At 36.2% G+C, this 24,961-nt stretch overlaps 1 pseudogene; it reads right to left on the reverse strand.

Moving 5' to 3' along the window:
- Positions 1 to 3,523: 3,523 nt before the first annotated feature.
- LOC137935386 (uncharacterized) lies at positions 3,524 to 7,543 on the reverse strand (annotated as a pseudogene).
- Positions 7,544 to 24,961: the final 17,418 nt, after the last annotated feature.

Below are 24,961 nucleotides of genomic sequence, written 5' to 3' on the forward strand. Positions count from 1 at the left end.
GATCGTCATGCAATGATTGCATCTCATCTTGCATGGCATCAACCCATTCTACCTTATGTTCATCTTCCATGGCTTCTGCATAACACTTGGGATCTCCCCCGCCAGTCATTAACACATACTCGTCTGTAGAATACCGAGTGGAAGGATGTCGGTCTAGGATAGACCACCTAAGTGGAACATTTGATAGCATCTCTAATTCTGGCAACTGCTCAAGGTATGATTCTGTAAGGGAGCATCTGCATCACTTGGACTCTATTGGTCATCTTGAGTAGCATGTTTAACCTGCGCTGGAAAATCGGTCAATGGCACCGGCTCCAAGTCAATCGAACTATCATTGCACCATATCACTACTTTATTTGTCTTCTCAATATCTTGTATGGTTTGATCTTCAATAAACACAATGTCACTGCTTCTCACTAGTTTCTTATCAACTAGATCATATAATCTGTACCCAAACTCATCCAAGCCATAACCTAGAAATATAGACTGTTGGGTCTTCACATGAGCTTAGACCTCTCATCCTTTGGAATGTGCACAAATGATTTACAACCAAAGACACTTAAGTGATCATAGGTAACATTCTTACCAGTCCAAAAATTGTCTGGTACATCAATCTGAAGTGGAACACATGGTGTCATATTAAGAACATGTACAACTGTATTCAAAACCTCACCCAAAAAAAATCTAGGCAATCATGCCTGTGAAAGCAAACATCTCACTCTCTCAATCAATGTTCTATTTATCCTTTCAGCTAAGCCATTCAACTGAGGAGTCTTCGGAGGTGTCTTTTGATGCCAAATACCTTGTTGTCTGCAATAATCATCAAATGGGCCTAAATACTCTCCCCCATTATCAGTTCGGATGTACTTCAGCATCTTTCCAATCTGCCTCTCAACTAAGGCCTGAAACTGTTTAAACATTTTCAATACTTGATTCTTTCTTTTCAAGGTATAAACCCACGACTTCCTTGAATGATCATCTATGAAGGTCACAAAATACAAAGAACCACCAAGTGTTCTTGTCTTCATAGGACCACGAACATCTGAATGAATTAGATCAAGTATACCTGACTTTCTTGAAGGAGGAGAACTTTTGAAGGAGACTCTATTTTACTTCCCTGCCAAACAATGAGTACACTTTTTCAAAGATGCACTCTTCATTCCAAACAGAAAGTTCTTTTTAGCCCATATTGCCAAGTATTTCTCACTCATATGGGCAAGTCTTTTATGCCACAATTGTACTGTGAGCTCATTCTCCATAACATTAGTAATGCTACTGGAGAGCCTTGTCTGTAGCATGTAAAAATTTGAAACCTTCCTGCCTCGAGCTATAACCATAACACCCCTTGAAAGTTTCCATTGCCCTTTATAAAAGGTGTTGCAATACCCTTTATCATCAAGTTTAGTTGTAGAAATCAAGTTCAAACGAATATCAGGAATGTGCTTCACATCTCTAAGAACAAGCACCGTGCCATTATTAGTTTCCAAGCACACATCTCCAATGCCAGTAATTTTAGCCAAGCTACCACTGCCCATCTTTACTGTGCCAAAATCACCGAGTACATAGTTTGTTAAGAAATCCTTTCTGGATGTAGCATGAATTGAGGCACCACTATCAATCACCCAACTAGTTTCATGAGAAACAATGTTTACAACATCATTTTTGTCACAAATAATGAAGAAGTCTTCAGTAGTAGTGGTGGCAACTTGATCATCCTTCTTTTCATCAACATCCTTCTTCTCACTCCCATTCTCCTTGTATTCTCTCCTCAATATTCTACAATATTTCTTGAAATGCCCTTTCATGCCACAATGATAGTACTCAACATTAGCAAACTTGTTTGACTTGCTTCTACCTTTATCCCTATTCTTTGGACCTTTACTTTAACTTCTCCCCCTCTTATCTATAAACAAGACCTTTGACTGCGAAGAGGAACCCTATGGTTTTCTTCTCATCTCTTCATTCAAAACACGGCTTTTAGCTAGATCCATATTGATTACACCATCTGGGGCTGAGTTAGACAATGACATTCTGAAAGTCTCCCAAGAGTCTGGCAATGTACCAAGCAAACACAAACCCTGTACCTCATGGTCGAACTTGATACCCATTCCAGCCAACTGATTAATTATTCCTTGGAATGTGTTCAAGTGATCTATCAATGGAGTTCTATCTTGGTATCTCAAAGATATCAAATGTTTGATCAGATACATTTTATTGTTTCCAGTCTTCCGAGCATATAATTGTTCAAGTTTATTTCTGTTGGTTTTCAGGACTCCATGAATTTAGCACATGGAGAAAAAGGGAAAGAAACTCATGGGAAGAAAACTGGAGGAAGAAGGATTATGGAATTGATTATTCCTAACCCTCCCCCTGATGCTCTATTTATAGATTTACGAAATTAAAATATTATAATAATACTCCTGAACTTAGGGTTAAGGGTTTTAACCCTGAAACTTTAACATAATTACATCAATGTCATCTCTATGAGATGACCTTTTATTTACCATCCTGTCATCAATATATGTGAGCCTATGGGCCTTCTCCTTGATCTATGGGCCTTGAGCACATCTTCTTTATCTCTTGGATCCATAGGTCTTCATTGGTCTTATGGGCTTGGGCCCATCTTCTCATACACTTTGATATGTGAGCCTTCCTTGGTCGTGTGGGCTTGGGCCCTGTCTTCCAACACTCCCCCTCAAGCTGGGGGTGAGAGACTAGCATGAACTCCTAGCTTGCTGTAAACAACGTATAAAATCTTTCTTGTATAATATACCTTCATCTTCTAACACTCCCCCTCACGTTGGTGTTCTCATTCATGAGGCCCAGCTGGTACAATATCAGTGAGAGTAACATCTAGCCGCTAAGACATTGCTCTGAAGTGTCCACCTCCACCACCGCGTCCCTCCATAGGACAACGACTCTCAAGTGGTAGGGTAATATATGATATTAATGGGGGGAAGTAGCATAAATATAATAATAAGTTCCTCCATCATGGACTTCCAACCACAAAAATTTTGATATTTTTTACGAGGATGAAGTTCCTCTGTCATGGACTCCCAACCACAAATAAATTTGATATTTTTTACGGGGATGAAGTTCCACCGACATAGACTCCCAACCACAAATAAATTTGATATTTTTTACGGGGATGAAGTTCCTCCGTCATGGACTCCCAACCACAAAAATTTGATATTTTTTATGGTGATGAAGTTCCTCCGTCATGGACTACCAACCACAAATAAATTTGATATTTTTTTCGGGGATGAAGTTCTTCCGTCATGGACTCCCAGCCAAAAAAAAATTGATATGTTTTACAGGGACTTAAATAAATAATGGTATGAGGCTACCTCTTCTTCAATAATGTCTCATCAAAAGAGACACAATAGCAACAACTGAAATAGGCTTGGCTTGGGCCCATTTAACATAACCCAAAATAATCCTTGTAAAATTGACCCATGAAATAATCCAATGTACATATCTCTTCTAAATCTCATCACACTTTGCCTAGTCTTTGGAGTCCCTATCACATGACTTGATCCATGGTAGACCCCACCACAGGGGTATAAAGAATAGCAACATTCTCTTCCTCCTTTTGTTTGGAATCCAACATCTTCCCATGGAATCTCGTGCTAGAGCTGTTAATTTCCTTTGTTAGACCCTTTAATCTCTCTGCTCTTTCTTCATCAGTTAAAGGAGCTTCATCACGACAAGTTGGATCATACATCAAAAGGTTCTTGGCAGCGTACTTCCAACTGTCCAAGGTACTCACAGGCTGATCAAAAGTACCCACAGGCTGATCAAAAGTACCATATCCATCAGTTATACGATCTCTCTTCTGGGTTTTAGGGACATTCACGTCTTCTTTTTCTCCATCCATCAAATACTTGTATCTCTCCTTTCTTTTCCTATTAGCCTTCTCCATAATTTTTGAAAAAGTTGTCATTGTCCTCACTTGTGTACCTCCCATTGATTTTCAGAACTCCTTGAATTTAGTTTATGGAGAAAAAGGGAAAGAAACTCATTGGAAGAAAACAGGAGGAAGAAGGGTTATGGAATTTGATTATTCCTAACCCTCCCCCTGAAGCTCTATTTATAGATTTATGAAACTATAATATTACAATAATACCCCTGAACTTAGGGTTTAGGGTTTAGGGTTTTAACCCTGGAGCTTTAACAAAATTACATTAATGCCATCTCTATGAGATGACCCTTTTTTTACCATTCTGCCATCACTGTATGTGCGCCTATGGGCCTTCTCCTTGATTTGTGGGTCTTAAGCCCATCTTCTATTTCTCTTGGATACATGGGTCTACCTTGGCCTTATAGGATTGGGCCCATCTTCTTATACACTTTGATATGTTGGCCTTGGTTGTGTGGGTTTGGGCCTTGTCTTCCAACACTCCCCCTCAAGCTGGGGGTGAGAGAACAGCATGAACTCCCAGCTTGCTGCAAATGATGTATAAAATCTTTTCTTGTATAATATGTCTTTTTCTTCCAACACTCCCTCTCATGCTGGTGCTCTCGTTCATGAGGCCCAACTGGTATAATATCAGTGAGAGTAAATCACTCTTAGCCGCGAAGACATTGCTCTGAAGTGTCCACCTCCACCACTGTGTCCCTCCACAGGACAACGACTCTCAAGTGGTAGAGTAATATATGATATTAATGGGGACAAGTAACATAAATATAGCAATAAGTACTTACATCATGGACTTCCAACCACAAAAATGTAAAATTTTTACGGGGATGAAGTTCCTCCATCATGGACTCCCAACCACAAATAAATTTTATATTTTTTACGAGGATGAAGTTTCACCGTCATGGACTCCCAACCACAAATAAATTTGATATTTTTTACTAGGATGAAGTTCTGCCGTCATGGACTCCCAACCACAAATAAATTTGATATTTTTTTACGGGGATGAAGTTCCTCCATCATAGACTCCCAACCAAAAAAATTTAATATTTTTTAAGGGGTTGAATATAAATAATGGTATGTGGCTACCTCTTCTTCAATAATAATGTCTCATCAAACGAGACACAATAGCAGCAGCTTAAATGGGCTTGACTTGGGCCCACTTAACACGACCCAAAATAATTTTTGTAAAATGACCTAGGAAATAATAGAAATCTTGGGCACATATACCGGAGTTGATGGAGCAGATAATTATCTGGAAAAGAAAGTAACATAAATATATTCTCTGACAACAATCGGCAGGAATGCTCGGCGACTTCCTTGCCGTGAGAAGTTGTCGCCAGAGAACGAAAACGGAGAGATACTCCCGAAGTCTCAACGGATTTAATAAAAAACGGAAACAGAGCCTTCTTCTTCCCCGAAGAGCTCTGGTTTCTGAACAGCGTGGCGACGAACCAGCATGATCAAACTCCTGCTGTCGACGCCTCGGAAAGGTTCAAAACATTGAGACAGTGTCGTCTTCTTCGACAATGGCAATAAATCAGCAGCAACGGCATGATGATAGCAAGAGACCAACAAAGGAGATATCTTCTGGCGTAATATCCTGAGAAGAAGGCATGATTTTCTGGTTCACTAGAACAGAAAGAACCTCGAACTTGCGCTCGATATAGCTTGTCAAGAACTTGGTACCAACAAGCGCAACATTATCCAAGCATCAACAGCAGCAATATAGTTGAATAAGTTCAACGATTCCCGTGAACCGGTGGCAAGGGATGGCAACGGTAGAACAAAGAAAACCTTTACTTGAAAAATCAAGAGTTATAGTTTGGGGAAGAAAATAACGAGAAAAAAGAAGAAAGTAGAAATAATAAGAACAAAGAAAGAAAAAAATATGGGTTTGTTGGAATTAGGAAAACCATACTACGAGTTCTAAAAATCAAAGCTCTGATAGCTCTATTTGTAGATTTATGAAACAACAATATTACAATAACACCCCTAAACTTAGGGTTTAGGGTTTAGGGTTTTAACCCTGAAACTTTAACATAATTACATCAATGTCATTTCTATGAGATGACTATTTATTTACCATCCTGTTATCACTGTATATGGACTTATGGATCATCTCCTTGATTTGTGGGCCTTGAGCCCATCTTCTATTTATCTTGGATCCATGGGTCTTCCTTGGTCTTATGGGTTTGGGCCCATCTTCTTATACACTTTGATATATGGGCCTTCCTTGGTCGTGTTGGCTTGGGTTCTGTCTTCCAACACCTCTAAAAGAACTCATCCATTGACAAAGAAACATCAACCGAGCCGTTCGATAGGGATTCTCCTCCAGAGGACAGATCACGTGAGAGATTAGATGGGATCTTTTCTGAATCAAAAGGAGTGGGAGCGAGTGACGAGGCAATGAAGCTAGAGGCAGGGGTCTGAATATTACCATTGGTATTGTCAGAAACCACTCTCGTACCACCCGAGCTCGTCAGTCGATGATCTTCAATTGGGCATCACGGATTTGTACAGGATCGCCGGACCGGACAACCTCAAGCCAATCGATACAGTCCCGTAGCTTCGGAATGTCGGGAAAGTAATCTCTTTCAATGAATTTTTCAATAGCAGAAACAGAATAATCTTCATCGAGGACAAGGGGGTTCTTTCTAACAGTTCGATCAAAAGAGGAAGAAGCAACGGGGATATCTATGGAGATTTCTGTGGAGGGTGAGAAAGAGCTATAACGGTGTTGTTTCTTGATATTAGGGTTAACGCTTCGGGGTGAAAAATTGGGGATTTAGAGCAGAAACATGTGTACAAAATCAAAAGCAAAATAGGCAATCGAAAGACATCACAAACGCAGCGACAAAATCATCGGTGCTGAAGAAGGGAAGATCCTTACCTCAACTCTACAAGTATCTAAAACGAAGGTTTTCTACGGCAAGACGACCAGTCGTAACGCGAAATAAAAGAGAAAAAAATTTCTAAACCTAAACGGAGGAGAATAAAACTTAAAAAAACCATAATCGGAATCGTGAAAATCAAAGCTCTGATACCATGTTGATTTTCAGGACTCCATGAATTTAGCTCACGGAGAAAAGGGGAAAGAAACTCATTGGAAGAAAACTGGAGGAGGAAGGGTTATGGAATTGATTATTCCTAACCCTCCCCCTGAAGATCTATTTATAGATTTATGAAACTACAATATTATAATAATACCCCTAAACTTAAGGTTTAGGGTTTTAACCCTAGAACTTTATCATAATTACATCAATGTCATCTCTATGAGATGACCCTTTATTTACCATCCTATCTTCAATGTATGTAGGCCTGTGGGCCTTCTCCTTGATCTATGGGCCTTGAGCCCATCTTCTTTTTCACTTGGATCTATGGGTCTTCTTTGGTACTTTGATATGTGAGCCTTCCTTGGTCGTGTGGGTTTGGGCCCTGTCTTCCAACAATTCCAAAGTGTATGTGCATGTGTCTCTCCACTAATATGGCTCAAAACATTATCATCTATATGTACCCACAAACTTGTCTATGTTGCAAGGTCCATTCTTCATCAGATTTATTTTCAGGCTTCTCAGTAGCAAACACCGGTAGATAAAATTGCTTCACAAATAAAAGGCCTTCCATTTTTCCTTTCCAAATATGATAATTAGAATCATTCAAAGTAACCATTCTACACAAATTAGCTTCCATTATTCAGCACAAAGTATTGAACGGCTATAACCCCGCTCTAATACTACTTTGTTGGGAGAAATGATACTCTCCGACTTTGTGTGAATCTGTTGAGAAGTAATTTAATAAATATAAACCACACACACACAAAGAGCCAATAATTTTTTACATGAAAAACTTTTCAAAACAAAGGGAAAAAACTACGGGACCTAGTCCAGTTAAAACTTCCACTATCAACAATGATGTGTACACAAATGTTTTCGCTATATAACACCATAGGCATATAATCAACAATAATCTCAAGAAAAAAAACACTTTTTTGACAACCAAACAATGTGATAGAAGAGACTTCACCTAAGAAGATGTGATACTATTTATGACTATAAATACCAGAAATATTATTCTAAATCCGATCTTCTATTCAGATTGTAGATCCCTCAGTCTTGAATGTGTCTGCAAAATTTCAACTGGATCAAAGCATAGAAGACACCGATCATAGCGTTTGACGAAAATTGTACAAATTGTTCTGTTTTGATAGCCCCTTTTCTTTTTTCTTCTTTGTCCCTTCTTCTTTCACACGTTCTCTTCTTTATATAATGACAACAACACTTAGGTTTTTGGTAAACCTAAAATCAGTTGGGCCTAAACCCTCTCTCCATGTGGGCTCAATGGACCCACATGGGTCATCCTCCATATAGGAGGGAACCCACACAACAAATAAAACATATGGCATCTCACTGTTAGACTGTGATAGTTTGGCATCGTAGATGTCTTAAAACTCCTATTGGACCAGTTGGTTGATCCGGATTTACCCAGATCCCATCCCTTGTTCTGATTTCATATAACAAAGATCTTAAACCGGGTCAAAACCTGGTTGAATCAACGAGCAGACCGGGTGACTGGGACGCTAGCTACGAGAAAGTTTTCCGTCTCACGATGCTTGTCCCTCTTCATTTTCTAATCCTGGGAGGGTCTTCCCTACTATTCTCATCCCACTATAGGTTGGACCCCTATTTGTTCAATTCTCATATCAACTTGCAAAAACCTTTCAAGCCGACCGATTTTTCCCCTCCTTTAGTTTTTTGAACTATTAGACTTGGATAAAGGTTTTAGTCCGGTTAAGCGTTGTTCAATTGGCTGATCGGATATGAGTACATATGTGAACTGGGTTTAATGAGACTCGATCACTTATCTAGGTTATACTTCTATAAGACCCGATCCTCAAAAATGGTCAAAACATTGGTGACCAGTTTTGTTAGTTTAATCCTAAATCAAGTGACCCAATCTAGTTGATTATTTAACTCAATTGGATCAATCAGATCACTTTATTGTGCAGAATTCTTTGAATCATGACTATTGGACGTCCTTATTCTTTGAAAACGTATGATATATATAGAAGGGAGGAGTAGGGGTGGCATCGAGTCGAACCGAGCTCAAACCCGCACATGTTCGAACTAGTCTTGATTTAAATATTTTGAACTTAAGCTCGAGCCGAGCCTTGCCTCAAGCCTCAAATTATAATTGAACTCGAGCCCAATAATTTTAACATAGTTTGAGGTCGAACCGAATTCGAACTCCAACCTACATTTAAAATTTTGCATAAAATACATATCAAATAATAAAGTATATATAAAATTATGCATAATTTTACTTAAAATTGGGCATGAACTCTACATAAAATTGGGCATGACCTTTGTACATTAACCCTGCATAAAACCTCTCAGTGAGAAGTTAATGAACTTTTATTGGCATACCTACTTGCATTTACTCTCTATCCTTTGAAAATCCCTCCTAAGTGTGTTTTGGGAAAGTGAGTCTAACCTTGCAAAATTCTTACACTTCTTTCTTTTTCCATCTCCTTGCATACATACTAGTCAAGCTCCTATAACTCTATATTTTGCATCTAAGGCTGGAAGCTTGAAACTTTCAAAAGGAGAAGGGTACTTCACCAATTTACAAGAGTATAAGTTTTGACCTTTCTTTGTAATTTTCAATTTGTGATAGTTTCATTTAGAACCTTGATAAATCTAGATAGCAAGGGAGTGCTAGAGTTAGAGTCTAGATAATCTCTTGGGGAGATTATATTGTAAATCGTGTACTTGAGTGTGTAATTCCATCTAATAAAACTATCATTAGTAGAATTTTCCAAGTATGGGTTCATAGGCGGTGAATACCAATAGAGGAACATTAATAAGAAAACATATGGTCTTAAATTTTTAGTTTGTGAATTTTTTCATATTTACTATATTTTATTCTCCACCCCTTAAGTTTTTAAAATTATAATTCTCAATTCACCTCCCTCTTGATAAGCCACATGGGCCAGCAAAGTCCACATTCTTAAATAGGTACATTCAAGAGGATATATACGTTGAACAACCCAAATGATTTGGAGACATGAGCAAGCTTAACCATATATACAAATTACATGAAGCTATATGGGTTAAAGCAAACTCCTACACCATGGTATGAAAGATTAAGCAAATTCTTGGAGAAAATGGTTATAAGAGAGGTATTGTGGATAAGAAACTATTTACCAAGAACCATGGTCAAAATTTGATTATCATTCAAATCTATGTGGATGATATCATATTTGGTTCTACAAACCCCTCTCAATTTCAAAAATTTGCTAGTGTAATGAACAATGAATTTGAGATGAGTTTAATGGATGAACTCACATTCTTCCTTGGACTTCAAGTGATGCAAACTAAAAATGGAACTTTCATAAATCAGTCCAAATACAATAAAGGATTGATTAAGAGATTTAACATTAAAAATTTTAAGTCAATTAGAACACCTATGAGTTTGTTCTTGAAACTTGACTTGGACAACTTAGGTAGGGCCATAGATCAAAACTCTATAGAAACATAATGTTCTCGGTAATGCCTATGTTAGATTTCAGTCCAACCCTTGAAAATCTCACTTAATGGATGTGAAAAAAATTCTCTATTATCCTACTTGGAACACCCAACTTAGGTCTTTGGTATTCAAACTCATCAGCTATTGATCTAGTAGGTTATCCTGATGTCGATTTTTCCAAATACAAAATTGACAAAAAGAGTACAAGCGGTAGTTGCCAACTACTTGGAAATATGCTTGTCTCTTGGTTTTTTAAGAAACAACATTCAGTTACCTTATCTACCACCAAGATTGAATTTAGAACTTGTGAAAATTGTTGTGTTCAACTTCTTTGGATGAAACATGAGCACTATTAGTGTAAGAAAAAACCCGATTTACCACTCTCAATCAAAACATATAGAAATAAGACATTACTTCATCTAAGAGTTGGCTCAAACAAAAGGAACTAGAATTAAATTTTTTCTACTGGAAATCAGTTAGTGGATATTTTCACAAAGCCATTAGGATTTGATCGGTTTTCTAAGTTTTGATGGAACTAGGCATAAGCAACCGACCTTCATCCACCTAGGCTGATAAAAATGAGCTTAAGAGACTCATCCCACAAAAATTAGTGCCATGAGAGTGAAATGAAAATGAAAATATTAAATTTTATTCACTCTGCAAAGGGTATTTATCGGTTAACCCATATTGATTGATCAATTTACTTAAGTGATTGATCGATCAATCGATACATAATTATCGATCATTCATGGTGTCAAATGAGAAGTTGAAGAATTTTAAATGATGATTCACTTTATTTTTTTCATTCCAAACTCAAGCCCTAAATCTCTTGACCTCCAAGAGCCTTTTCCATTTCATTTTTATCTGATTTTAGAGGTTTCCCACCTCTAAATCCAAAAAAAGGGTTCACTTTTCTTCACTCAAAGCTCTTCCAACTCCAAATCCGAAATTTTTTAGACCATTAGGATGAAGTTTATGGCAAAGAAGCGTACTCTTTCTAAGGAACCAGATACGTGCAATGAAATATCCAACTGAAGGGAGCATTTTTGTACTGGACAAGAAAGAAGTATTTTCAACATTTCATTTCAAAGAGAATAGTGGAGCCGAGCAAAGTCTATTTTGATTTATGTAGGAGAGAAATCAATACAATTCAGTTAATTTTTGGACAAACTATGGGAAGCTCATATGAAGTTAAGATTAAGGAACTCAAGATGGAAAAAGGGGTTATTATGGAGATCGTTACCCATGTCCTCGGTCCGAGGAAAGGAATCCCATGTCCTCAGTCCGAGGAAAGGAACCACGAGCAATATAATATGAATGTGGATAAATCCATTCTTAAACAAACAAATAAACTGATAATCCGATAGAAGCAATCGTTCAACCGCTTCAAATAAATAAAAAATTCACACACAAACAAAATAAGTACACAACTGGACAAGAGGACCTTCCATTTAAAAACACACCGTGTGATAACTTGTAAAGTAGGTTGGATCTCGCCTCAATGATCCGAGGTGAGGGAAGAAGAACGTGTACATGAAAGCAAGGGGGAGCAATTTCTTCTTTTTCAACTGAATGCAATTTGTCCTTGAAAGAAAACTAACTGAATGCGATTAAATTAAGATCAAATACAGTTAAGCTGTTCCCTACAAAATTAAACAACCAAGTGTTTAAAAGAGCTGCAATCTAGCAGTGAAGATCAATAATATTCTATATGCAATTACAGCTAGAGATTCCTTCCTCAGAAAAGACAACAAGTAAGAGGAGAATAAATCTAAGGCACGACAGAAAGCCACTGTACCCAGAATCTCTCCGAGAGCTCCAGCAGTCCCAACAATACTATATGCAACCGCATGCATCTGCATCTGGGTCGAGAATGGAGCCCGGAACAGATCCTTCTTCGGTTATGAACGAGAAAATGTCTCAGTCGTTCCATTAATTCCCACTCAAGTACATCTCTGGCAGGCGGCCGGACGGCTGGTCCTATCCCAGGTGTTCATGTATCCTCCCACAATTCGCGATCAGCTACCTTTGTGCATGGGAACCTTAACTGGTGCTGCCAAATGGAGTTGCGATGCAATGACCTACTCCTGCTAATAAATGAACAAATCTGTAGTTTAATCTGTTCATTAGTCATCAGCGTTGTGCAGGGAACCTAAGCGGAGCTGCGGAATGGAGTTCTGAGGCAATCACCTACTCCTGCTAATAAATAAACAAGTTGAAGTTTAATAATCTGTTCATTACGTCAATGTGATTAATAAAAAGCAGACACTATACAAATGCACACAGCACATGCCATGTTTTCAATGGTGAGAGCTTGATTAATGAAGAATAATCAAGATTTAACAACTTCACACTTGTCTGTGGTAACGACAGAACCATAGATTTAACAACTCTTTAAGTCGACATCAACTATATTATCAAAATTTAAGCTGCATCAATATTTTTTTAGAAAGCTTATAAAGTACAAAAACCATACTGCAGAGGAAAAAGCAACTAATATATACTACTTCAGATCGAAGGAAGCGGTCAATAAAGTCTACTCGTGCTTGGATAACCAGGAAGGACAAAACGAATGGATCTGGATGCCACTTGAGGAAGACGGCAGTTTTAAAGCCGGAGATGGGATTGCTCTGACTTGTGAGTACATTAGAGAAAATTAGGCGATTCAAGTTGTCTTGGATAATGATGTACGGAGATAGTGAGGCAAGGGGAGTGATGGCCCTTCTTAAATTTTTCTTATCTCGTCATATTATCCTTATTTCAAAGGCTAATGTACAGCCCTTTTTGTCTTTTCTTTTAATATTTTAATCCTTTTTATTAGGAATTCAAACATTATGCTCTCTCATGCCATTTTTTAACATTCTTGTTAGATTCTAGGGTTTAATCCATTGAAGAAACTAATGGTAAGAAGACAAGAGAGAAGGAGAAGAAAAAGCAGAAGAGACAAAAAGGAAAAAAGAATAGACGATAGAGAGAGAAGGAGAGAGACTTCGAACTTGAGAGAGAGAGCTTTCCCCCTTAGGTTCTAATCAAGGTTAGTTCACCTAACCTTAAATTATATTGATGTCTTTGATAAAATAATAAAAATGCCACTTATCTACTTAGGGAGAAAAATAACATAACATAAACTTGATGACCAAATTATATCACATTCTTTCGACACTCCTCCTCAAGTTGATGGTGCAAAGATATCAAACACCCCAAGCTTGAAACATGAATGCCTCACTCAAACACCCCAAGCTTATTGAGAAGTGACCTTATGCTTACTCGATTAATAATATAACATGCGGTGTTTACAGCTTCGGCCTAAAACCTATGTGACTTGTTCTTTGCATGAAGCATAGCTCTAGCCATGTCCTACATGATCGATCAATCGACTACGATTGATCAATCATGCTTTATATTTCTAGCTTGCACAGTTTTGGATGATCGATTATTATCAGTAGTTGATCTATCATTCCAATGTCAGATTGAAAGTGTGGACTTTTTAGATCATGAAATTTTTTCTCTAAGTGATCTACCATATTCTAAATGATGTTTATAATGATCCTAAATATATCTATATGCAATCTATAACTTAAAGCTCCAATTTAGAAAAGGAAGTTTAGAATGTTCTCTTACAAAAGTGACTGATTTTAGACATTTGTTTGTTACACTTGAACTCTAGTCTTCTCGTTGTGGTTTTTCTTTTGGGTGCTTCTTCAAGAGATGTTCTTCAATTGTGTTTGAAGTCTTGAATTTGGTTTTAACGCGTTAGACCTTGAGATGCTCTTGAACGTGAAGTATCTAAAATACTTGGATTTTTAAGTTTTTAGTTCCATGTTGTTCCATCTCTTGAATACAATCTGTTGTCTGTTAGCCAAATTACTTCAACTATTGTTTGTATTGTAACTTTCTGGCCCTGTCTTTCAGGACATTCTAACTTAGAAGATTCTTGGTTATGGTGTTAGACGGGGCAAACTCTACTATTTGGAGTTGACAGAGAATGGGGAATCGAAAATCAGTCAGGCAAATCAAGCTAGTAGTGAAGACAGTGCTCAAGCAACTATATGGTTATGGCACTGAAGACTCGGTCATCTTTCCTTTGGTTATCTTTAGGAATTGCAACCACAACTTTTTTCAGGTTTGAATAATTTGGATTTTCATTGTGACACTTATGAACTGGCTAAGAGCCACCGTATCTCTTATTTACCGAGTTTGAAAAGGGTTCTGAACCTTTTGAGGTCATTCATTCTGATGTTTGGGGTCCTGCAAAGGTTCCTTCTATTTCTCGAGCTTGGTATTTTGTGATATTTATTGATGAATGCACTAGATTCACTTGGGTATCCCTACTTATAAAAAAAAGTGATGTGTGTCTAGCTTTTAAGAAATTTCACCAAATGGTACACACTCGTTACCAGAAGCAGATTTGTGTTTTGCAATCTTACTATGGTAGTGAGTTTTTCTATTTTTCTCTTGGTAATTTTCTAAACAATCATGGAATTCGTCATCAGACCTCATTCACCTATACTCACCAACAAAATGGATTGGCAGAGAGGAAGAATAGACAACTTTTGAAAGTAGTGTGTGCCTCTCTCTTTGGCATAAACATGTCTCGATTTTATTGGGGCGAAGCTGTCAAATCTGTTGTCTACCTTATCAATCGAACACCTTCTCGAGTTATAGACTTTCAAAATTCTCAACAAACACTGAAATCCCTAATTTCCATTCCCCATCATCCGAATCTTGAACCCCGAGTTTTTTGGTGTACTATATATGTTCATATCCCAAAAGTCTTGCCCAATAAACATGATCCATGTGCCAAACGATGTGTTTTTGTTGGCTATTCTGATTTTCAAAAAGGATATCGGTGCAATGATCCACACACCCAAAAGCTCCATGTAACTCTAGATGCCTCTTTCCATGTATTAAAACCTTATTACTCAGGGGGAGTCTCTCGGAATTCTCTTCAGGGGGAGAACTCATGTGACGAGAATAGCGGAGGGACTAAGTTTATTGAGTTAGAAGCGGTGAATGAATTGTTTAATCAACAAGAGAATAGTGGAAGTGTTGAGTTAGAAGCGGTGAATGAATTTTTTAACCAACTAGGTCGTCATGATGTGCAACAAGATTGTGCTTCCAACCATGAAGTTGAGAGTGAATCATTAATTGCTCCTAAAAAATCATCAGAGTTGCCTCCGTTTGCACCATCAACTAAAGAATCAACCCAAAATGTTCCTCCTCAGGTTAATACGAATCATGTGTTTGATGATTTTATTGAAACATGTGTTCCTACAGAAAATATAACTCCTAGATATCCACAAAGATTGAATAGGGGAGTTTCGAAGAAACAGTATGAACCTGATCCTGAAGCCAAGACCAAATACTCAATCAACAATTATATATCCTCCCACAGGTTGACTAAATCGTATGCATCTACTGTAGATCAATTCTCCAGGGTTTCTATTCCTACTAATGTGCAGGATGCATTAGCTGATCCAAAATAGAAAAAAGTGATGAACGTAGAGATGGAGGTTCTACAAAAGAATGTCACGTGGGAACTTGTTACACAACCAAAAGGAGTGAAGACAATTGGATGTCGATGGGTGTTCACGGTGAAACTCAAACTAGATGAAAGTATGGAAAGATATAAAGTTTGTCTAGTTGCAAAGGGATATACGCAAAGGTATGGGATAAACTATCAAGATATTTTTGCACCAGTAGCTAAGATCAATACAATTCGCATTCTTATATCTATACTAGCAAATCGAGACTGGCCTCTGCAACAATTTGATGTTAAAAATATTTTTCTCAATGGAGACTTAGAAGAAGAAGTCTACATGGAGCTACCACCCGAAGTTAAAAGTGGTTTTTTATGTCAAGGTAAAGTCTGTAAATTGAAGAAGTCATTGTACGGGCTGAAACGGTCACCTAGAGCATGGTTTGGAAGATTCTCGACTACAATGAAGGAGTTTGGCTATAAGCAAAGTAACTCAGATTATACTTTGTTTATAAAACACAAATAAGGAAAAGTAACGGCTTTAATTGTGTATGTTGAATATATGGTCTTGGCAAGAGATGACCCATGTGAAATGCAAGTTTTATAGGAGTATTTAGCCACTAAATTCAAAATGAAGGATCTCGGACAACTTAAATATTTTTTGGGAATTGAGGTGGCAAGGTTGAAAGATGGAGTCTTCCTTTCACAGCGAAAATATGTGTTGGATCTTCTAGCCGAAACTAGAATGCTTGATTGTAAACCAGAAGAGACGCCCATAGAAAGGAATCATAAGCTCGGAATTCTCCCAGATCAAATCCCAACAGACAAGGCATTATCAGCGATAAGTTGGAAGATTAATCCACCTATCACACACAAGACCAGATGTCGTATATGCAATGAGCGTTGTGAGTCAGTTCATGCATGCACCAAGTAAAGAACATATGAAAGCGGTCTATCGGATCTTGAGATACTTAAAGAGTCCTCAAGTTGATGGTGCAAAGATATCAAACACCCCAAGCTTGAAACATGAATGCCTCACTCAAACACCCCAAGCTTATTGAGAAGTGACCTTATGCTTACTCGATTAATAATATAACATGTGGTGTTTACAGCTTCGGCCTAAAACCTATGTGACTTGTTCTTTGCATGAAGCATAGCTCTAGCCATGTCCTACATGATCGATCAATCGACTACGATTGATCAATCATGCTTTATATTTCTAGCTTGCACAGTTTTGGATGATCGATTATTATCAGTAGTCAATCTATCATTCCAATGTCAGATTAAAAGTGTGGACTTTTTAGATCATGAATTTTTTTCTCTAAGTGATCTACCATATTCTAAATGATGTTTATAATGATCCTAAATATATCAATATGCAATCTATAACCTAAAGCTCCAATTTAGAAAAGGAAGTTTAGAATGTTCTCTTACAAAAGTGACTGATTTTAGACATTTGTTTGTTACACTTGAACTCTAGTCTTCTCGTTGTGGTTTTTCTTTTGGGTGCTTCTTCAAGAGATGTTCTTCAATTGTGTTTGAAGTCTTGAATTTGGTTTTCACGCGTTAGACCTTGAGATGCTCTTGAAGGTGAAGTATCTGAAATACTTGGATTTTTAAGTTTTTAGTTCCATGTTGTTCCATCTCTTGAATACAATCTGTTGTCTGTTAGCCAAATTACTTCAACTATTGTTTGTATTGTAACTTTTTGGCCCTCCTTTTGTGTCTTTCAGGACATTCTAACCTAGAAGATTCTTGGTTATGGTGTTAGACAGGACAAACTCTACTATTTTGAGTTGACAAAGAATGGGGAATCGAAAATCAGTCAGGCAATTCAAGCTAGTAGTGAAGACAGTGCTCAAGCAACTATATGGGGCACCAAAGACTCGGTCATCTTTCCTTTGGTTATCTTTAGAAATTGTGACCACAAATTTTTTCAGGTTTTAATAATTTGGATTTTCATTGTGACACTTGTGAACTGGCTAAGAGCCACCGTATCTCTTATTTACCGAGTTTGAAAAGGGTTCTGAACCTTTTGAGGTCATTTATTTTGATGTTTGGGGTCCTGCAAAGGTTCCTTCTATTTCTCGATCTCGGTATTTTGTGACATTTATTGATGAATGTACTAGATTCACTTGGGTATCCCTGCTTATAAAAAAGAGTGATGTGTGTCTAGCTTTTAAGAAATTTCACCAAATGGTACACACTGTTACCAGAAGCAGATTTGTGTTTTGCAATCTTACAATAGTACTGAGTTTTTTGATGTTTCTCTTGGTAATTTTCTAAACAATCATGGAATTCGTCATCAGACCTCCTGCACCTATACTCCCCAAAAAAATGGATTGGCAAAGAAGAAGAATAGACAACTTTTGGAAGTAATGCGTTACTCTCTCTTTGGCATAAACATGCCTCGATTTTATTGGGGCAAAGCTGTCAAATTTACTGTCTACCTTATCAATCGAACACCTTCTCGAGTTATAGACTTTCAAAATTCTCAACAAACACTGCACTCCCAAATTTCCATTCCCCATCATCCGAATCTTGAACCCCGGGTTTATTGGTATACTGTATATGTTCATATCCTAAAAGTCTTGCGCAATAAACATGATCCATGTACCAAACAATGTGTTTATGTTGGCTATTCTGATTTTCAAAAAGGATATCGGTGCAATGATCCACACACCCAAAAGCTCCATGTAACTCTAGATACCTCTTTCCATGTATTAAAACCTTATTACTCAGGGGGAGTCTCTCGGAATTCTCTTTAGGGGGAGAGCTCAAGTGAAGAGAATAGCAGAGGGGCTAAGTTTTTTGAGTTAGAAACGGTGAATGAATTGTTTAATCAACAAGAGAATAGTGGTAGTGCTGAGTTAGAAGCGGTGAATGAATTTTTTAACCAACCAGGTCATCATGATGTGCAACAAGATTGTGCTCCCAACCATGAAGTTGAGAGTGAATCATTAATTGCTCCTGAAAAATTATCAGAGTTGCCCCCATCTGCACCATCAACTGAAGAATCAACCCAAAATGTTCCTCCTCAAGTAAATACGAATCATGTGTTTGATAAATTTATTGAAACATGTGTTCGTACAGAAAATATAACTCCTATATATCCACAAAGATTGAATAGGGGAGTTCCAAAGAAACAGTATGAACCTGATCCTGAAGCCAAGACCAAATACTCAATCAACAATTATGTGTCCTCCCAGAGGTTGACTAAATCGTATGCATCTATTGTTGATCAATTGTCCAAGGTTTATATTCCTAGTAATGTGCAGGATGCATTAGCTGATCCAAAATAGAAAAAAGCGATGAATGTAGAGATGGAGGCTCTACAAAAGAATGTCACGTGGGAACTTGTTACACAGCCTAAAGGAGTGAAGATAATTGGATGCCGATGGGTGTTCATGGTGAAACTCAAACCGGGTGGAAGTATTGAAAGATATAAAGTTTGGCTAGTTGCAAAGCGATATACGCAAAGGTATGGGATAGACTATCAAGATACTTTTGCACCAGTAGCTAAGATTAATACAATTCGCATTCTTTTCCATCTTCTTCTCCTTTTTCATGTCAAATCTTTGCTCGCTTTGATACCATGTTGATTTTTAGGGCCAACACATAAACACAAGAGATCTCAAGGAAATGAGAGAAGAGATGAACTCTAGCTCTTGGGAGAGAAGAAAAAAGAAACCAAGGGAGAGAAAGAAGAGGAAAAGAGAGAGAGGTGTAAAGACGAATTTGAGCCAAGAGGAAGTGGCTTGAAAGCTCTACCCCATGTCTTGAGGTTTTATTTATAGTTGTGGGAATGTGTTTACAATGACTACAATGCTTTTAAGACAACATGCTTCAAAAGAAAAAAAGACATAAGAGGACATACACCAACTTGCATAATTATAATTTTATGACATCTTTATGAAAGTTCTCCTTATTTACTAGTCATGCCACCCCTATACACGTGGTTGTCTTTCAACAAGTATATATTTTTTGGTAGATATTTGAAAGAGAATGTAATATTTTGTTTCAAAAACCTTAGGAATATCATAATGGAAGGCAAGCCAACATCCCTTAGCTATGATGTCTAAGTAACATTAATAATAAATAAATACCATAACCAATAAAAATATATCAATAATCTTATAAAGCCATTGTATTTTAATTAATAATTACATATATTTTCTTCATATTCAACTAGTTTATTCATGAAACATATATATTAAGTTTTAAGGTAAATAAATTATATTTTACTAAAGGGAGTTAGTCAACTTGATGCATGAGATGAACTTCAGCCGCATTACTCAATTCAACTCCTAACGTCGTTAGTGGAGCACCAGCATCCAACTCATGTTGAAGAATCAAATGAACGCTAAAATCAACTCCACGGTTTAATTTCAAGAATCCGGATTCCACAGTATATTGTGAATCATCCGGATGAAGTGGCCGCAACGCTTCGAACCCACGTCAATTTGTTTTCAATCTTTCTCCTACACCCTCCCTCTCTCGGTCTCCTCCTTCTCTCGTCTCTTCTTCCTTCAAAAATTTTTCTCTCTCTCTCTCTCTCTCTTGGCCTCCATCTCCCTTCTCCCTTCTCCCTTCTCCCTTCTCCTTCTCACTGTGAACGTCATCTCGGCCTCCCTCTCTCTCCCTCGCTCTCACTCTCCCTCTAAGTCTCCTGGTCGCTTCTCCCTCTCTCTTATCTCTCTCAACCTCCCTCTCTTCTCTCTCTCTCGGCCTCCCACTCCCTTCTCCCTGTCACTACTCTCTTTTCCTCCAAAATACCTCCCGATTTCGTTCGATTTTGATTTTCTTTGATTTTTTATATTTTGACATTGATTTTTTCTATTCTACTTCGATTCGGCATCAATTTCCCCATTCGGCTTTGATTTCACCCTTAGGCTTCGGTTTTCCCCAAATTTCATAAGGTAAGCCTAAACCCTAATTATTTTTATTAATTTAGTGTTGTATTTGATTTAATTTTAATTTTTGTGCTTAATTTGTATTGATTGTTGCATAATTTTTGGATTTAGAGTTATGGTTCATGGTATTTATGGTTCAATTTCGTCTTTATAGGGTTTAATTTCGGGATTGGGGTTAGGGTTTAATGTATTTAGGGTTTAGTGTTTGATATATAAGGGTTAAGGGTTTTTTTAAATTTTTTAGGGTTCTCGATTTTTAGGGTGATAGGGTTTAGGGTTTGGGGCTTTTAGGGTTTTTAAGGTCTAGGGTTTAGGGTTTAGGTTATGGATTTAGGGTGAGGGTTTTTTTCAAAAAAATTAGGGTTCTCGGTTTTGGGGTGGTAGGGTTTAGGGTTTAGGGTTTGAGGCTTTTAGGGGTTTTAAGGTCTAGGGTTTAGCGTTTAGGTTCTGGAATTTGGATTTAGGGTTTAGGGATCTTTTTAATTTTTTTAGGGTTCTCGATTAGGGTTTAGAGTTTGGGGTGTTTAGTCCAGTTCAAACAGGGTTGAGTCGCCTACACGGGCGTCCATTAGCCAACGAAACCCGACCCCCATCATTGTTGAGGTCCAGTTCGTAGTGGCTATGAAGTAATATGAGGCTCTACTAGGGGAGTTCGGTGAATTTTGACTTGATGTGTGTGTTTTTGCATTGTTTAGTGCATATGCAATGAAAATAGTTTGATTAATTTTGAAATATTTTAGAATATTGTTGAAAATTTTTAAAGTGTTATGGAATGATTTTGCTATGTGGTGAGGAGATTCGGGTGTTATAAATATCCACCACATGGTATTTTATTTTTGTGGTTTGTGTTTCCGTGACAGGTAATGGTTGTCTGATTAAAGTTTTTTCCATGAGGACCATCTCGGATTTAGATTATAAATAGTTTTAAGAAGACAACCAATTGCTCGGTCATATGATATTTGGACCTTTGAAGAGGACAGCAAAATGCTTGATCTCTTGGTCAAGCAAGTCAATATAGGGAACAAGTTACCCAATGGGGTTTTGAAGCATGAGGGATATATGGACTGAGTCAATAAGTTCAATGAAGATGCAGTCAATAAAAAAATTCTTGACCAGCTTAAGAATTGAACAAGATCATGGGAGAAAACATACCAAACGGTAACGAGTTGTCTCAATACTAGTGGGTTCAGTTGGGATGCAACCACACAACAAGTTACTGCAAGTCATTCTGTATGGCAAAACTACATAAAGTTCAGTAAATCATGATGTACTGTAAAATATTTTATATGTTTTTCGCATTACTTGAACACTTCCAAGAAGTCTAAAAGATGTTTTATTCTTGTAGGAGCATAGAGATACTGAAAAGTATGGACGTAAAGGTTGCCCCCTTTAAAATAAATTGGCTTTGGTAGTGGGAAACTCAATAGCCATGGGGATAGCTAGTATAACTACTGTAGATCTAGGCGATGAACTCCTCCGTGAGTCGGATTCTATCCCAATGGACGAGCTCGAAGATGTCGATGTAGTTAGGGAAACTCCATCGCCATTCATTAGTGGAAATGAGTCGACAGTTGAGCAATCTCGAAAAGTAACTCATCATCTTCAATTCGTCGTAGAAAGAGAAGCGAAGTGTCCATTGATGACACTGGTAGATTCATTGATGCAGTTAACCGTATTGCTCAGGCATTAAACGATGTTAAGAAGCCTAAAGAGGGAGATGTCAAAAAAGATTGGGTCAAAGCCCTAAGATAAATCTCGGACCTGTTGGACGACATGAAGTATTGCGCTCCTGAATGGTTGGATACGCCAAGTAAAAATATCATGTTTACGAAGATGATAGTGGAAGAGAAGGTCGGGTGGTTTAAATATTGTGCAAGAAAATATTTGTAATGCATTTTAAGTATACTATCTTCTTTGAGAAGATTTATTAATGACGATGTTTGAATTATAACGTTGCAAAACTTATCAGTATGGTTAATATTTTTATTTTATATGGTTGTTGTGTACTAAACTTGTAACTTGATTATTTAAATATTAAATGCACGAACTCGTTATTAGAATAATCTTTCTTAGGTTATTAATAAAGTAGTGTATTTATTTTTTTTATTAAATTTTATTACTATATTAAACTAGATATTTAAGTCTGGTAAATAAAATATAGTTACAGTATGCATTTTATCAATTAATTATTTTAATTTTTTGGAAATATATTATTAATTATTAAATTTATTTTTTAATTATTGTATTATATTAGTGAGTTAGTAGTGGTAATTAAAATATTGTTAAATCAAACATTTAATCAATTATTTTGGTTTAATTAACCCATTTTTTAATTAATAAAATCAATGGTTTTAAATTTAACGAAAACATATTATTAATTCATAATACGTAAAAATATATAGTGAGTTATAGTTATGATTTGATCAATTTTTTCTGTTTAATCATTCCTTTTTAGGTTAAAGTATGTCATATGTTATTAATAAATTAATAACTGAACTTATTACATTCATTTATGTTATTTTTAATGTTATTTATCTATTTTTTATAATTAATCATGAGCACAGTTAATTGGCTCACATAATTACTGTATTAATGTATAATAAATTGTAATCATTAAATAATATTATATCTAATTTAATTAATTATTATATTAATATATTTTAATTATACATTAAATTACTTATTCGTGTAGTAATCATGTTTGTTTTACCTAATATGGAGTTTAAGTATTATATTTTAATTAAGTATATTTTTCTCTTATTGGGGCACTAATACTAAAAATTATTTTTTAGTGCATATAAATTCGTCCGCACTAACACAAAGTTTGAAGATAAAGCTCATGTAGATGAATGAAATGAATTTGAAACAGCCCCCCAGAAGTAACGTTTAGTTTTGTTGTCTATAGCCCCACCTTTGGTCGTTTTAGAAGAAATTTTATGGCTCCACCATTGGATGCGGCCGGATGCCAATAAAGTCATATATGATTGTGTTTGGTATGATTTATGTGTGCCCTAGGTGATTGATCAGGTTAAGAAATTTGGAGAGCAACGTTCAATTGACCCTTTTCAAAAAGGATGACTGGAGGGATCCAACATGTAATCTAAACAAACATAAGGATAATATTATAGAGCAATAAGCCCCTGGACAACTCAACCTTCACCCATTGGGATAGACAACTTTGAGTTTAAATAACACCATACTTTAACTCAATAGTTACAGTAGAGATTGACAAAGTTGTAATGATTGACCAGGTTGCCCCATGAAGGGTCATGTATACTTATTTCTGCTGGTTCCCTGCATAATGTTTTTTGGCTAACATGCAGAAGGGCAAATAGAAAAAGGATCATTTCCCAAAATGGAGCCTCTGAACATGGATATTTATTATTTTTATTAAATTTTATTACTATATTAAACTAGATATTTAAGTCTGGTAAATAAAATATAGTTACAGTATGTATTTAATCAATTAATTATTTTTAATTTTTTAGAAATATATTATTAATTAATCCTACGTAAAAAAACAATCTTGTATTATTAATTTTTTTATTTATTCATTATATTTATTTTTAAATTACAGTATTATATTAGTGATTTAATAGTGGTAATTAAAATATTATTAAATCAAAATTTTGATCAATTATTTTGGTTTAATTAACCAATTTTTTTAATTAATAAAATCAATGGTTTTAAATTTAACGAAAACATATTATTAATTCATAATACGTAAAAATATATAGTGTGTTATAGTTATGATTTGATCAATTTTTTTCTATTTAATCATTCCTTTTTAGGTTAAAGTATGTCATATGTTATTAATAAATTAATAACTAAACTTATTACATTCGTTTATGTTATTTTTAAATTTATTTATCTATTTTTTTATAATTAATCATGTGCACAGTTAATTGGCTCACGTAATTACTGTATTAATGTATAATAAACTGCATTCATTAAATAATATTATATCTAATTTAATTAATTAGTATATTAATATATTTTTATTACACAATAAATTACTTATTCGTGTAGTAATCACGTTTGTTTTACCTAATATGGGGTTTAAGTATTATATTTTAATTAAGTATACTGTTACAATGTACTAATTCTCTTATTTTTTATATTTTT

Source organism: Aristolochia californica, unplaced genomic scaffold, assembly GCF_029961685.1.
Source record: "Aristolochia californica isolate CCGP_79_NKW_82.1479 unplaced genomic scaffold, dmAriCali1.0.hap1 SCAF_6, whole genome shotgun sequence".
Classification (NCBI taxonomy): Eukaryota; Viridiplantae; Streptophyta; class Magnoliopsida; order Piperales; family Aristolochiaceae; genus Aristolochia; species Aristolochia californica.